General features: G+C 34.1%; 1 long non-coding RNA gene across 1 annotated transcript in view; it reads left to right on the top strand.

Annotated features, from left to right (window-relative positions):
* The window catches only part of LOC134759294 (uncharacterized), a 1,134,411-nt gene that overhangs the window by 728,139 nt on the left and 388,921 nt on the right, over positions 1-17,351 (top strand). Inside the window, exon 3 of the long non-coding RNA XR_010135400.1 lies at positions 11,424-11,501. This is a non-coding gene — a long non-coding RNA (uncharacterized lncRNA). The remainder of the gene's footprint in view (positions 1-11,423; positions 11,502-17,351) is intronic.

The raw sequence follows: 17,351 nt of genomic DNA, 5'->3' as shown, positions 1-17,351 counted from the left end.
CTCCCTCAGAGGTAGTGGAGGAGGAGGAGGAAATATTTGAATGCAAATTTAGGAAGCCGGTGGACAGTGAATATAGAAAGTGAGTGAAACAGATAATTTGTGTACTTTAGTGACAGATGGCATGATAATGTGAAATGAAAAGGAACTAAGGAAATTTTATTTGAGTTTCTTAACTAAGCCCTAACTTGTTCAATAAAAACAAGGTTTTGTATTTAAACAAATGATTAGAATTGTCAGTAGGAATGTAAACTGCAAGATAATTCATAAAGCTATGGTTCCTAGTCTGTATACTTCAGTCCTTCTTTTTAAAAATGCATTTGGAGCTTACAACTAATAATTTGATAAATTCATAAAGTTAATAACAATTTTTGCCTGTCGCATGATAAGAGATGACAGCTGCCTTCTCAATCACATTCGCACTGAAGTGGAAAAACACTGAAAAAGTCACAAAAACATAATTTATAATGCTAATCAAACTCTCAAATTCTTATGAAACTCACTTTGTGTTGCTTTCTCAAAAATGTTCATAAACTTAAATAGTAGTGATTATGGAATTCCATTGTAATTTTAGCTGTTGCCAAGCTACACAAATTGACCATAAGAGTTCCTCCACATAACCTAATGAACGAGACAGCATTTGGCTAAATAGGGTTAAATGAACAAAGTATTGGACCTGGGACTGCAGGATAGTGAAAGAAAAATTCATTGCCAGGCAGGAGCCGCATATGTAATAGACTTTGAACTTTAAAGATCCAAATCTATGTATTTACCTGTTATTCTGTAAATTGTTTCCAAAATGTTTTATTAAACTAATCAATAAACATCTATTGAATGCTTGCTGCTTACAGGGATTTTTGATAACCTAAAATACAGAGTCCTGCAGTAGGCATTTCACCTGGAGTACAAAGCCATCTCTTTACAGCACTTAGGCCGTTTATATACTGTATGGAAAAGGTTCTTTATTGGAAAATATATGAATCTAGCAAGGGTCCCTATATTATTTTATTCCCATTTGGTGGATGAGACAAAAATGAGTCTCTGAGAGGTCAAATGATTTAAAAGATCATAGTTACCCAGGGTTTAAACTTGGCTCAAATTTTGAGCTCTATATTCTTTGCATAAGGCCTGCTACAGAAGCTTTAAGTAGCATCAGGGGCAAGGCTGTTGTGCATATTTTGTTTTCTGTTTGTAATGGAACTGTCTATGATTCCTTTATGATCATAGTAGTCAAAGACAGAAAAAGATATATGCAAGGAAATTCAGTTTTACTAAATGTGTGATTTTGTACAAATTATTTAACCTCTCTGAGCTTTAGTTTTCTCTTTCATGAAATGGGGATAACAATGAAACATCAGGATGAAGACTAAATGAGACTAATTTAGATAAAAGAATACATGGCTGAATGGATAAATAGATAGGTAGAAATAGGTAGGAAAATAAATAGAGAGAGAGAGAGATCTGAGACTACAACATAGCAAGCGAGTCTAAGTCTTAGGAAGAATATAAGATGCTTATTTAATAAAATTAATATGTATTAAGTACTTTTTATATGCAGGAACTATTCCCAGTGCTTTACTTATATTATCTTACATTAATATCTATAACTATAAGAAACCTTGCTACTATCTCTGTTTTACTGGGGATATAACTGTGATTTAGATTAGAGATATGTTGCCAAAGTTTTCACAACTATCAATGAATGAAGACAAGATTTAAATACTTGTCTTTTTGATGTAAAAATCCACACTTTATGTTTTCCTGTAGTTTAAAATTTACTTTTATTTGTTAAGGGGAGTGTATGTAACTTTGTAATTAATGTATGGGGAAAGCACACATGGACTTAAAATATATAATTAGGTATTATAATGTCAGAAGCCTAGAAATAGCTTCAAATTCTACATTGTTAGAAATGTTTATTCCCTGGTGCCATAAAGAAATAGCATTTGGACATTAATTTCCTCAGGAAGGCAATTTTTTTACTTTCTGCAGAAAGGGTACACTCGCCAGCAGTTTTGCCATGAGAGTACACCGAACAAAGGAGACAGTGTCATTTATAACCTGATGCATCCACCCTGTTGCTGTGTCTAGTTTCCATTGACTGGAATGGGACCTCACATCCTGTATTTGTCCTGATTGGCTGTCAACTTAGAACTTTTTAAAAGAGGGAAAGGCAGAAGAGAACAAAGGAAGGAGGAAGTAAATTGTGGAATGCTGAGAAAGGTAAAAACACCTTCAAATAAAGAAGAGGAACAGGCTATGACCTAATGCTTGCTTGGACCAGTATAAGCATGCCAGGGCAAATATTTAGGCTAAATTGTGGGAGCAATGTACTTTATGTTCTTACATAAAGTACATTGATTTCTTTATTACAGCTAGCAGATATTTAAGAATGTTAGCACAGGACTTTGAATAAATTTTGCTTCTAAGAGAAGTTACTATTTATTCCTAATTAGATGTGGAGGAAAGTCTTTGAAGAGGATCCCCTACTTTACTTTTTACATACATTCTAATAGATAGTGTTATAATTAATCAAATCTCATAAAATAAAATGCCAAGAGGTATATTTTGCCTCTTTTGATAGTTCTTTTGACTGGTTATTATGGAATGCAATTGCTGTAGTTTCAGTACAGAAACAAACTGAGATGAAAATGGAGAAATATGGGAAGTTATCTAGCCTAAATAAGCTTTAGGTCAAGTTTAAGCATTTGCAGTATATTTGATGTCTCTATTCCAAAAATGTTGGGAGCATCATAAGGTTAATGAAACTCCTAAGTTTTGTAAGTCAAGTTAGTCTCTGTCTTTTCTTGACCTACAGAGACCACAGCTTTAGTGCCAACACATTATAAATCAGGGCTAGCAGGAAAGTGATGCCTATCAGTTTTATAATGTTAAAGCATTGTTTTGGTTCATTTCAGCTGCTATAACAAATTACTGTAGACAGGGCTGAAACAACAAACATTTGTTCTCATAGTTCTAGAGACTGTGAAGTCCAAGACGATATGCTAGGAGACCTGGTGTCTGGTGAAGGCTCATTTCGTGGTTTATAGATAGCTGTCTTCTTTTTGTAGCCTTACATGGCAGGGAGCAGAGAGAAAGAAAGCAAGCTCTTGTGTTTCTCCTTATAAGAGCACTAATTCTATTCTTGAGGTTCCACCCTCATGATCTAATTACCTTCAAAAGGCCCCTCCACTTAGTATCATCACATCAGAGACTAAAATTTCAACATATGAATTTTATTTTGGTAGGGGCACAATATTTAGTCCATAACAATGATGGAATGTAGAATGAAAATGTTGTAGTGAAAAGAACAGTGGGCATAATCTTCCTACTTTGACCTAGTAGCTGTGTGGCTCTAGACACGTTATTTTCTCTCTGTATCTCACGTTCCATGAGATTTAAGGTCAGAAATCACCAGATTCAAATCTTGGTTCTGTTCCCTAATAGCTTTTTGACCAAGGACAAAACATTTTATTTGCCCTAAATCTCAGCTATATCTTTAGTAAAGCAAAATTAGTATGAACACATGCTTCATAGGGTTGTGAGGGTTAACCTAGGATAATATATGTAAGGCATTTAAATTTGTGTATTACATATAAGTGTATAATAAATGCTAGTATTACTGAACACATATTGTATTTTTTCTATAACTTAATTTTTCCCACTCTGTATCAGGCACTATTCTAATGTTGACTATAAGATTTATATGACTGAAAGCTATGATAAGGATTAACTTAAATAATAGACTAACAAGAACATGGCATTTAGGAGATAATCAACAAATTTTATATCGTGAGACTCAGTGATATATAAGTAAGATAAACACCTGAATAGGCATAATTTGGTTTAACAACGAAGAGTGAAGAAATACTTTATTTATTCTTTCATTCATTAATTTCTTTTTTCTATTCAACAATCTTTATATTGTTGACCTGTGCCTAGTCTGTGCCTAGCAGAGATCCTAGGCACCAAATGGGAAACAAAAATTAATGAGACTGGGTTTCTGCCTTGTAGGTTGTGAGTTCTTAATCTGAGATCCAGGCATCTGTGGATGAGTTTCAGAGAGTCCACGAATTATAAAAAAAAATAATAAATTTTTATGTTTCCTGGGGAAGCATCTGTCATTTTCATCTGCCTCTTCCTAGTCTCCCTAAGTGATTGCTATAGAGAGAAAAGGTGTATGTAACCTGCTCCTAATTATAGCTTCAGCAGCACTATTGTTCCTTGGCTGCCTGGGCTTTGGACATAACTGGATTCAAACTCCAAATGCCTTCCCTGGTTGCTCTAAAACTTAACTTGAACCTCGGTTTCCACATGTGTAAAACTGGAGTAGTAATCCCTACCTCTCGGACTTGTCTCAATAATGTATGTCAAAGAAGTTCTCACAATGGCTGGTACTTAGTAGCCATTTAAAAGTAGTGGTTTCTCCCCCATTCAGGGGTCCTCCCACAGTGATGGCTGTCTCAGAGACCAGCAGTCTCAGAGATCAAAGAAGCTCAATCACAGCTTAATCACAGCTTATTGATTGATTAAATCACATTAGAATCCTTTGATTTCAGACACCAGTCACAGATAGGAGTGATATAAGGAGTTGAAACATGAACACGTTGGTGGTAATCAAATCCAAAAACCTTGGCTCATGTGCCTAGTCTCTGTATCATAATTTATATGTATCAATTAATATGTTTCATATTGCACCTGCCACTTCAGATCTAATCCCTGTCATAATTTAATTGGGTGACATTGTGACTCAGATCTCAGGCATTACAGAAACCAGCATGAGGTGGATATGTGACACAAGGGCATATTTGTTCCTCAAATGTTTTTCAAAAATAGAAGAGACTGAGGAGCTTAGAGTTACACAGCAACACAGACTAACAGCACCTTATGAGGCACACCTTGCTGAGTGCCTCAGAAAGGTATACAAATCTTGAGAAGCATAAAACAAAATTGTATTAGTGGTAGAAGGGTGTTTTATAGAATAATTAAATAAGTAACTGTGAGAAAATAATCACCTAGAAAAATATTGAATCATACAACATTATAATATGGCAAAATGCATGTTATAATCTTGCTAATAGCATTGCAGATCATTCTAATCGTGGTCTTATCTCCTTTTAGTGAAAAGTGGTAACAGCCTCCAGCACTCATACCATAAAGCAAGTGTCATAAAAGCCTACAGATTAGCTCACCTATGAATCCAGTGTGATCAGTGAAGGGCTGAACTGCATATCTGAGCTCTCTAGATGGCAAAAATTTGGCATCTCAGGACCCAGACCTGAGAGAGATATCCCAAGAGTATATTAAATGGAAGGTTGTTTTCGTATTTTGAATCTTTCTTTTCTTTATAAAAAAAGTATGTTAAAGAATTTGGCATTTTCCAGTTTTTCAGAGAATATTAGTGATCATATATTTTCATGACATAGTGATATTTCTACTCATCACTGGATAAGGTCCAAATTATTTACCACTATACATAAACATATGTTTATATATATATATATATTTATGCATATATTAGGGACCTAATAAATATGTGGAGACAGAAAGATGAATAACCATGTCATGGACTAGGCCTTCAGGGAGCTTCTTCTCCATTGGAAGCTGTCACTCAAATAATTATAATGGAGATGATGATAGGAATGGTAAACCTTGTGATAGGAACATCAGTGATAATATGAGATCATATAACAGAGACATCAAACCTAGATTCAGAGACTCAGAAAAAGATTTCTCAAAAGAAGTGACACCTGGACTGACCTTAAGGATGAGTAAAAGCCCACCAGCTGAACACAACAGTGGGATCGAAGGAAAAGACTATTTCAGACAGATGGACTGAAGGACCAGAGACAGTGAAGCATGGGATGCATTCTAGAAAGTGGAAGAAATTTGGAATGAGTAGAGTAAACATTAGCAAGTGAACAAAACATTACGAAGAAATAAAGGTAGAGAAAGAAACAGATTCCAGATTAACTTTGCATGAGAAAATACATAGAATTGTGAATACAGCTGCTCTGGGAAAACTTTTCAAACTTTTATGATGATAAATGATCACTACTTCCTTTATCCCCATGGGTCTGAACCCTTGATAAACCTGGATTGAAGCACCTAGAGAAAAACAATTACGGTCTGATGTCTGCATGTTAGACATCAGATGGTCTTTGGGTCCTCACAAACAATCAAAGTAAATCAATCTTCAAAAGTCTTTGTGTAAAAAGGCTGAAAGAGAGACAATCATTATCACCGTAAAACCTCCATCGTAGCGAAGACAAATAATCAACAAATAGACAAAATAAGCATACAATACAGTGTTCATATTCAATAAAATACAAAGAAAATTAATGTTTTGTGCCAATTCAAGGCAACTGGCCTAAAATGGGCCCAAAGAATAGCAGTTATCTAAAATTACTCTCACATTAAATCAAGGAGGTTCCTACATAGAATATCAAGAAATCACTGTAACTGGATCCAGTAAGTCCTAGACTTTTACCTGCTATGCATATTATATATATATATTTATTTCTGTTTTGCTTTCCACTATTCTAATGCACATCTCAGCATAGATCATACCCTACCTCTCTGACACTATGCAGATTACAAATTACTTGGACTTAAATTTGAGAATTTAAACTGTTCTTCTTTTGTCATTTTTGCTATTCTGATAATAGAAACACTTCTCTATTTTATTAACTTTATTGTAATGTTAAATGAATAAAGGGCATGTCATATTACAACCTAGTGTCATGCTGTGCTTTATTGGTTAACAACAGAAACTTAAAAAGTAAGAACAATGGCAAATAGAAAGCATATGAGCAAAACTAACAATTAACTCCATTCTTTTAGTCTTTTTCTTTTTAAATGTTTTTCTAGAGCAAATTAAATAACAAGAAATAAGTCTGATCAAAATAAAACTCTATAATTTACCCATTTGTTTACTAAGAGATCTTCATTTTTCTCATAACTACAATTGTTTTGTCTGTTTTAAGTGGTACCAAAAGATAATAATTTAACTCATGTCTCAGGTTTCAAAATAATTTGCCTTCTCTAGTATTATAAGGTTTAGAAGCATGCGTTCTTATCCAAGTTGTGCTTCCACATTAAAATTTAATGATAGAATTATTGCTTATGATCCTTCACATTTCACTCTAACCATTACAGACTATGATGCATACCTATATTTAGAAAGCTTTGTAATATAATTCAGTTACAGGAACTAAGCACAGATTGCATTTTCCCCCTGACCATTAATTCTATCTCAAGTCTTGGACAGAGACTTTTTAATTTTATATTTGTTCTTCAACAGTGTGTATAAAAAATGCAGTAAAAACTGCCGCTTTTTCAACAATACCATGGTCACAGTTAGTTAAATATTTAATTCCACCAAGCACAAGTCAGGGCATGCAACAAGCATGAACTGGACTATAAAACCACTGTGATGGATTTAGATCCCTTGAGTCCCTAGTGAGTTCTGTACTGATACAGTAAATGAGGGAGAAGTCTCATCAAGATGCAAGTTTAAATAGGAATCTGTCCTGCCACATCCACTGACAAGATTAATTATAGATCTCTGAAACTGATGTGTTTTGTTAATTTCTGGCATCACTTTACTAGTCTGCAGCCAAGCTGAAATATTAGGAGCGGCTTTAAATAATTCTGTTTTCCAGAGTGACACTTTTCTATATATTTTAAGTTTTGAAACTTACTGAGTCACCGATAAAAGCTTCCATTACTTATTTGCCATTAGTCGTTGCATCTGTTCTTTGAAATTGGGACAATCTTTTTGCAATAGTGGCAAAATGCTGAAAGAAGGAAAGGGCTCTCTCTATGAGAAAAATTCAGCTATTTTCTATCAGGCATATGTCCTCAAATGAGAGAAAAAAGCAATAAATATAGCACAAAGACACTTTGCCTTGTGAATAACATTATCTACGTTTTATAGAAGACCCAAATGATCTTTTTTTAAAGCTGAAATTTTGGCTTTAGTAGTGGCAACATGCTACACTATTTGTATATAAAAAGATGTTATATCCCCAAAGGGTTTAAAGCACAAGTTTATAGTAGGACAGACATGAAATTGAATCTGTATCAATGTTTACGAATTGGATAAAGTTATTTAATTTCTTTGATCTTTAGTTTTGAAGTTTATAAAATAAAAAAGATAGTACCAAATTTTGCATTTGTTATGATGACTGAATAATATGATACACAGAAAGTAATTATCACAATTCTTGGCCCATCGCAGTCACTAAATATCAGCTTACAAATAAAAGTGCTACTTCATAAAATATAAAATATATTCCTAAGATTTCTGTTGACACAGTCCTCTTAAATGTGAATCCAAGAAGTGAATGTTATAAAAATCTTCAGAGCACTGAACACTCAAATCTCTTTCTTTCATTGTGATCTTTGTGATGGATGCTTGGAGTAATATTTTATTGATACAGTGTTCAATATTGTTAACTGAAAAACTGCTAAGCTGAATCAGGTTTTATTTTTTTCTCCAATCTTCTCTAATCTCTAGAACAATACTATTAGCTGTGGGCTATAGTAAGATGGAGCTGGATTTTCTGGACCATCTTCATTTGCTCTCTCTCTCCACATCTGAGCTCGTGTCTCCCCATCATATGTACCAAGCTCCTTACTATCTTCAAGGTTCCACCACAAAAAAAAGCCTTCCTTACAGGCACTATCTTGACCTACTTACTTTTTTCATAATTCCATTTTTCTTTCTATTATGATATTGACCAATATCCTGATGATGATGATGTAGAGAAAGATACTTTCCATTATCTGCTCTGGATTTGGGGGTGGACTGTCTAGTTGTATCTCAGTGTAGAGGAAAGCCAAGCCCAGGCACTAGGTCCCTCTTGAAAGGCAGATCACAGAGTCACTCTGGAGCAGAGGTGAAAGCGGTATTCAGAGTAGAATCAGGTTGACAAAAAGAATCTGGGGCTGAGGTTAAGTTGGATAGAAATCCGTAAAAAAATAAGGCGGTCAAAAAGAAGTAAGGAATAATGTTAGGGAATGGATCAGACTCCGTAGTGGGTCAGAATCAAGTAATTGAATGGTGAGTATTATATTTAGAAAGTGTTTTTTTTCTTTAATGTATTATATTTCTTTAGGTTAGGAATAGACTCTAAAAGATTCAGGATGGACAAAAAGCAACAGGGTTATTGTCTTCAAAATTGTTATGATTATCATCATCATATTTTCAGAAAACAGAAGAAAATAGATTAATGTTGCATTGAAATGGTTCAAACAGTAGATTAAAATAAAACTTGCTTATTATTGTGCAATCTTTATTCACAGGTGATTTATTGTTTTTTTAGATATAATTTGCATAATATAAAATTTTACATAAAATAAAATTTACCATATTAAGGGCTTCACTTCAGTGGTGTGTATCCTCTCCCTCTCCATATACCTAAACAATCTGATTGTTTTCTTATTATTTGACCATGTGTTGAAAACTTCTGATAGTCTCAATCCAAATTTGACTCCTAGTTAATGAAGATTTTACTTAGTGTATTAGTTGCTTATTGTTGGTCTAACAATTTTGCATAAATTTAGAGTCTTTAGGGGAGAATTTTTTTCCTGGCCTTTTTCAATTTCTACAGGCCCCTGCATCCTTTGCTTATATGGTCCCTTCTATCATCTCAAAACCAGCAGCATAGCATATTCAAATCTCTCTGTGATGGTCCCTCTTGCTCCATCTGTTACTTATAAGGACCTTTCTGGTTATATTTGGGCCTACCCAGATAATCCAGAACAATGTCTCCATCTCAAGATCCTTAATTTAATCACATCTGTACAGTCCCTTTTGCCACGTGTGGGAACATTCACAGGCTCTAGAGACTGGAAGGTGCACATCTTGGAGGTGGGGAGTGGTTATTCAGCCTACCACACTGAGATTAATATTTATATTTTATATTGCATAAATAATATTGTGGTATTTATGTTCTTCAAGATCTTTAATCTATATGAAATTTTTTGAATACCTCTCTGAATTTCATGGCATATGAAATTTAAATAGCTCTTCTTAAAATGTGTGTTAATTACCTAGGGAGTTTATATTCTTCCAAGCTGTGTAAATTCCATCTGAAATGCATTCCTTTTTCCAATATATACAAAAGTATGTCTATATCACATTATACATGAATTTTGTCTATGTTACTGAAAATTTGGAAGTCTTTGGGAATGGCCATCCATTTCATTGATTCCTTCTTTCCTCTTCTTCCTCCTCTGTTCTCCTCCCCTCATCTTATCCCTTCTACCTTTCAGAGTACCTGGGATCTCCAAATTCTTCTTTTTCTCTTGTAGAAAGCAGTTCATCTTTAAAAAACATCAATTAAAAACTTGAAAAACTCCATCAAATTACGTTAAAACAAGGGACCTCTATTTAAGAAGTTCCTGTGTGTATTTAAAACTGCTATGGCTATAGCTGGCAAAATAATGTTTTCTTCCAATTATAAATACAATGCTATTATTTATTTTAAATAAAGATTATAATCATAGATAATTCAAAGATGGTGCTAAGCATTTCTATTATTTGGGTGCTTATTTGATATAGATATTTGAGTAACATCTTCCTGGCGTTCCTCACTTATTAATTTAGCTTGCTTTTATTAAGTATTCACTGTGTGCCAAACACTTTCTAACTGTAAATCCAATAATGAGAAATAAAACATGAAGTCTTGTTTCATTGGCCTATATCATTTTTATTGATCTTCTTTATCCATTTGCCAGCCATATCTTTGGTTTGCCTATAGCCTTTGGTGAATTGTCTAGTAACTACTCCCGGGTCATGGTCAAAGTAAACTGATATCAGTAGCAGGCTTGAGTTTGACACTACTATAAATGGTGTTCATTACCTTAATCCCAGTTGCCGTGTAAATAACCATGTTGAAATAAGATATTTCTGAGAGACAAAAGTGATTACCCCAATAAGCTTCATAAAAGCAAACACTGAACACAGTGAGATCTCAGAAATTTTAGTTTCTTTATGCATCCCCAGTGTATATGCTCCTTGAAACCAAAGCTTTAAGCTCGGAGGTACTATGTCTCTCTGCTCAGCATATAAAAAGTGATACAAATTAAAATATTTTTGAATGATAACATAAATACATATATCAAATATGTGATATCTTTCCTTCCCAAATAATTTATACCAACTAGTCATCCAGAAAAATGATTATGATTTTTTTTTCTATTTTCATTTACTATTCATTTATTTCACAAGTATTTATCAGCATTAAGCTAGATTCTCTCTACTCTTTCTTTTGCATCTCCACATAAAACTGGGCTCAGTACACAGTGGATACACAGTAAATGTTGCTGATTGACTGAAAAACATCCTATAATGAGGCCATTATTATTGAAGTTTGCAGGTTTCTTTTCCTAATTTTAAAATGCCTTTTTCATTTTAGATCACCCCAGGTAACTGTCTCACCACATCAATCTATTGATTCTCACTGCATGGAGTGAAGAAGAAACCACCAGATCAGGTATGGTTTCCAGTACTAAAAATTATTCACTCAAAATTAATATGTATTATGCATTTCAGAGAGGAACACTAAAAATATTCTTACAATTGAACTTGATGCAATTGATTTTGGAAGTTACTAGAATTTAAAAGCTTCTTTTTTTTTTTCAAACACAAGACCTCTTTTGTGGAAAAGAAACTATACAAGTACTTTTTGAGGCTTCTACATTGCAATTTACTCCACCTAATAATTACCCTATCAACACATACTCTAAATGTCTTCAGTCACAGCCCTTCTAATGTAATCTGGGTGTTCACTGTTCTTCTGTTTGATATGCACTGGAAGCCCATGGCGTCTTCTTATTTTAATCAGTATTTGAATGCATTGTCAGTTGACATAAAAACAACAATGATTAGTAGGACAGATGTTTCCCTTAAATGTGAAAATGTAGGGGCTAAAACCACAAATTAACCCCAAAGCTCACAGTCTTAGCATGCATTTTTCAAGAAGGTGAGATAAAAATTATTGTCATGTGAAAATCAGGAACTTGTCAAAGTTGTAAAGATCTGTAACCTGCAAAATAATGTCATTTTGAAGTAGCTCAACTACCTACTCTGAAAAATGAACAAACAACTGTAGCATGTTGGTAAAATGAAATATTATTTACCTTTAAAGATGTTGAATTTGACAAAGAAATCAGGAGAAACACTGAAAAAAGAAACAGAATAAATAGAATTTCATGCCAGATGCATTAGCATATAATAGAAGGATTAGAAGAGCCTATGAATGGATTAACACTATTCATTTGTATAGTATTATTTTTATTAATACTATATGTTTCCTGTGCTTATTGGCTGAGAACGCTATAAAAATCAGTTGTTCATGACATTTAGTTATCAAAAAGGTAAAATCTTACAATAGCTAACAAATCTCTCTCATATTGGTCATGTTTATCTCCTGTTTCTACGTTTATTCCTTAGTATTTTTCATTGGAATTTCTAATTATACCTCATGAGAAAAATTTAAAAATACAATGTTTTGTGTCAATGATTCATAGTTAAGGAAAAAGTTGAGGTCAAGGTCCTTCCCTTGTCTACTCTCTCTCTTTTTTTTTCTGTAAAAACTTTATTTAAATAAATTTTGTGATAATTCTTTTTCTTCAACCTTCACAGATACTTGTTGAGAATAGATAATGAATAAAGCTGCAAAATAAAAATGAACAGCCCAGACTGGGGTTGAGTTGTTAGTTAGCTAACATCCCGAGAAACTGTTTCACCTGTGAAAACCTGTATTAAGACAGAGCAGCTCTAAAACTCAATTTAGGATGCAAGTTACCATCGCTTCAAGAGTTATAAGAAGATTTTCTGAATATAACAGTCTGAATCATAGGGCTCATTGTATGGCGATCCCTTATTTTTTGACTGAATTGCTTAAACAATTATTAATAAAAGGGATGAGTATCTTTGAATTATAAGGAGTCATCCAGCTACTGACCTGCTCAGAGTTTGTAGAAACACACTATCCAGGTCTCTTTAGAATATTGTGCCATGGATCTAATCTGCTCCATTAAAGCTTTATTCATATGCAATTAAAAGATTAAAATGAAGCATCTTTGGAGTCAACACCCATTACGTATTTATTAGTCTTCTTGGTCCAGGAGGTGGCATTACAATGGGATATCTGTTTCATCATACTTTCCCTATTTCATATCTTACCACCTCCCCAAAACATACACAGTTGTCACTGCTTTTGACTATAGCAGTTCACTTAGCATATGCTGTTGTTTGTTTTAATGTCATTAACTTAGCTAAAGACTTTCAGCCAAGCTCACATTTGAAAAATCAAATAAGGAAATAAAGTAATAGTGTTTCATAGTCATACCATTGCCCCCGTGATTCTGGGCAAACCTTAAACTCTTCTTCTTCCTACTCATTGGATGAAACTTTCCTGCTGGAGAAAGCCTAGCTCTTCTCACAGAGGGATTTAATATCCTCGTTTTTTTTTTAATTTTATTTTTTTATGTATCAAAGAGATCTATATATTTTAATTGCTCCATTTGATAACTATCTGATTATTTGAATCTCCTCATAGGATAAGTACAACATAAAGTCATAGACAAGTAGACTTAGGTTCAAGTCCCACCCTTGCCTTTTACTACCTGTGGCTCATGAGCAAGCTAGTTAAATTATTTGTGCTAGAGTTTATGCATTTCTGGGTTGGGAATAATAATATTACTTAAAAGAGTTTTTCTAAGGATTGAACTAGAAAATACATTTTAAGCTTTTAATATACTAGGTGACACAGAGCAAACACTAAAAAATGCTAGCTGTATCATGAAATTGCTCAAATTATTAGATTGAGATACACACACACACAGAGTTAGCATAAGCAATAAGAATGGCTTATCTGCTTTCAAATCATTGGAATTGAAAAATTCATAATACCAAAAGTGCATTGAATATAGCCTGAAGTTTGAAATTTGTAGAGTCTAAGGTCTTTATTGCTATTGATTATCATTATAATCACAGAAAGTAGTAGTACAGAATGCTCCATATATGGAGCTCAGTATTTGAGAAAGCCATGGTAAAAGTGACCACAGATATCATCTAGCCTAAAGATTTTTCAGACTGGATTGTGTTAATTTATTTTGATTTGGTTTGGCTTCTTCTGTAGAACTACATTATATTAAGAGTTCTATAAGGCAAGCTGATCTGTGTGGGGATGAGATTCTTGTTTGTTCAATTCTTGTCTGTTCAGTTCCACCACGAAGATCATTCTTCAGTTTGTTCTGATCTCCCAGTGCTTAGAAAACACAGTTTTAAGAACACTGACCTATTTCAGTCCTGTAATTTTTAGGATGGAGAAACCAAAGCTAGGAATAGTGAAGTAACATGCCCAAGGCCACACCGAAAGAGGGCAAGTCTGGGTATGCTGATTCCCATCTGTGGGATTGTTCTAACTCTTCAATAGATTATAGTAAAAGTTTAGAACAGTAAATATGACTTTGGAAAATGTGGTTTTCTCTCCCTCTTTACCAATTATCTTTTTAAAAATCTTTCTTTTTAACTTTATTTTTTATTTATTTAATTTTTTTTTAATTTCCATAGGTTATTGGGGAACAGGTGGTATTTGGTTACATGGGTAAGTTCTTTAGCGGTGATATGTGAGCTTTTGGTGCACTCATCACCTTAGCAGTATACACTGAACACTGTTTGAAGTCTTTTTTCTCTCACCCCGTTCCCACCCACCCTTTACCCCTGAGTCCCCAGAGTCCATTGTGTCATTCTTATGTCTTTGAGTCCTCATAGCTTAGCTCCCACTTACGAGTGAGAACATATGATGTTTGGTTTTCCATTTCTGAGTTATTTCACTTAGAATAATAGTCTACAATATCATCCAGGTCGCTGTGAATGCCATTAATTCATTCCTTTTTATGGCTGAGTAGTATTTAACTATACACACACACACACACACACACACACACACATACATGATATATATATATATCTCACAGTTTCTTTATCCACTCATGGATTGATGGATTTGTTTCACGTTTTTGCCATTATGAATTGTGCTGCTATAAACATGCGTGTGCGAGTATCATTTTTGTATAATGACTTCTCTCCCTCTAGGTAGATACCCAGTAGTGGGATTGCTGAATCAAATGGTAGTTCTTTAAGGAAACTTCACACTGTTTTGCATAGTGGTTGTATTAGTTTGCATTCCCACCACCAGTGTAGCAGTGTTCCCTGTTGGCATCCACTCCGACATCTACTATTTTTTTTTTTTATTTTTTGATTATGGCCATTCTTGTAGGAGTAAGGTGGTATCACATTGTGGTTTTGATTTGCATTTCCCTGATCATTAGTGGTGTTGAGCATTTTTTTCATATGTTTGTTGGCCATTTGTATATCTTCTTTTGAGAATCATCTATTCGTGTCCTTATCCCGATTTTTGATAGGATTGTTTGTTTTTTTCTTGCTGATTTGTTTGAATTTGTTGTAGATTCTGGATATTAGTCCTTTGTCAGACATATAGATTGTAAAGATTTTATCCCACTCTGTGGGTTGTCTGCTGTGCTGACTGCTCCTTTTGCCGTGCAAAAGCTCTTTAGTTTAATTAAGTCCTAGCTGTTTATTTTCATTTTTATTGCATTTGTTTTTGGGTTCTTCATCATGAAATCCTTGCTTAAGCCAATGTCTAGAAGGTTTTGTTCAATGTTATCTTCTAGAATTTTTATAGTTTCAGGTCTTAGATTTAAGTCCTTAATCCATTTTGAGTTGATTTTTGTGTAAGGTGAGAGATGAGAATCCAGTTTCATTTTCCTACATATGGCTAGCCAATTATCTCAGCACCATTTGGTGAAAAGGTTGTCCTTTCCCCACTTTATGTTTTTGTATGCTTTGTCAAAGATCAGTTGGCTGTAAGTATTTGGGTTTATTTCTGGGTTCTCTATTCTGTTCCATTTGTCTATGTGCCTATTTTTATACCAGTACCACACTATTTTGGTAACCATGGCCTTATAGTATAGTTTGAAATCAGGTAGTGTGATGCCTCCAGATTTGTTCTTTTTGCTTAGTCTTGCTTTGGCTATGTGGGCTATTTTTTTGTTCCATATTAATTTATGATTATTTTTTCCAATTCTGTGAAGAATGATGATGGTATTTTGGTGGCACTTGCATTGAATTTGTAGATTGCTTTTGGCAGTGTGGTGATTTTCACAATATTGATTCTACCCATCCATGAGCATGGGATGTGTTTCCATTTGCTTGTGTGATCTATGATTTCTTTCAGCAGTGTTTTGTAGTTTTCCTTGTAGAGGTCTTTCACTTCCTTGGTTAGATATGTTATTAAGTTTTTTGTTTTGTTTTGTTTTGTTTAGCTATTGTAAAAGGGATTGAGTTCTTGATTTTATTCTCAGCTTGGTTGCTTTTGGTGCATAGAAGAGCTACTGATTTGTGTGCATTAATTTTATATGTGGAAACTTTGCTGAATTATTTTCTCAGTTCTTGGAGATTTCTGGAGGAGTCTCTAGGGTTTTCTAGGTAAATGATCATATCATCAGCAAACAGTGACACTTTGACTTCCTCTTTACCAATTTCGATGCCATTTATCTCTTTCTCTTGTCTGATTGTTCTGTCTAGGACTTCCAGTATTATGTTGAAGAGGAGGGGTGAGGGTGGGCTTCCTTGTGTTGTTCCAGTTCTAAGAGGAAATCCTTTAAACTTTTCCCCCTTTAATATTATGTTGGCTGTGGGTTTGTCATAGATGGTTTTTATCACATTGAGGTATGTCCCTTGTATGCTGATTTTGCTGAGAGTTTTAATCATAAAGGGATGCTGGATTTTGCCAAATGCTTTCTCTGCATCTATTGAGATGATCATGCGATTGTTGTTTCTAATTCTGTTTATGTGGTGTATCCCATTTATTGACTTGTGTATGTGAAACTGTCCCTGTATCCCTGGTATGAAACCCACTTGATCATGGTGAATTCTCTTTTTGATATGTTGTTGGATTCGGTTAGCTTGTATTTTCTTAAGGATTTTAGCATCTATATTCATCAGGGATATTGGTCTATAGTTTTCTTTTTTGGTTATGTCCTTTCCTGGTTTTATTATTAGGATAATATCAGCTTTAGAATAATTTAGAGAGGGTTCCCTCTTTCTCTATCTTGTGGAATAGTGTCAATAGGATTGGTACCAATCCCTCTTTGAATGTGTGGTAGAATTCTGCTGCGAATCTGTCTGGTCCTGGACTTTTTTTTGTTGGTAATTTTTAAATTACCATTTAAATATTGCTGCTTCTTATTGGTCTGTTTGGGGTATCTAATTCTTTCTGATTTAAGCTAGGAGGGTTGTATCTTTCCAGCAA

The sequence above is a fragment of the Gorilla gorilla genome, chromosome 9, assembly GCF_029281585.2.
Source record: "Gorilla gorilla gorilla isolate KB3781 chromosome 9, NHGRI_mGorGor1-v2.1_pri, whole genome shotgun sequence".
In the NCBI taxonomy this organism is placed as follows: domain Eukaryota; kingdom Metazoa; phylum Chordata; class Mammalia; order Primates; family Hominidae; genus Gorilla; species Gorilla gorilla.
This window is presented reverse-complemented; position numbering and strand designations above follow the sequence as displayed.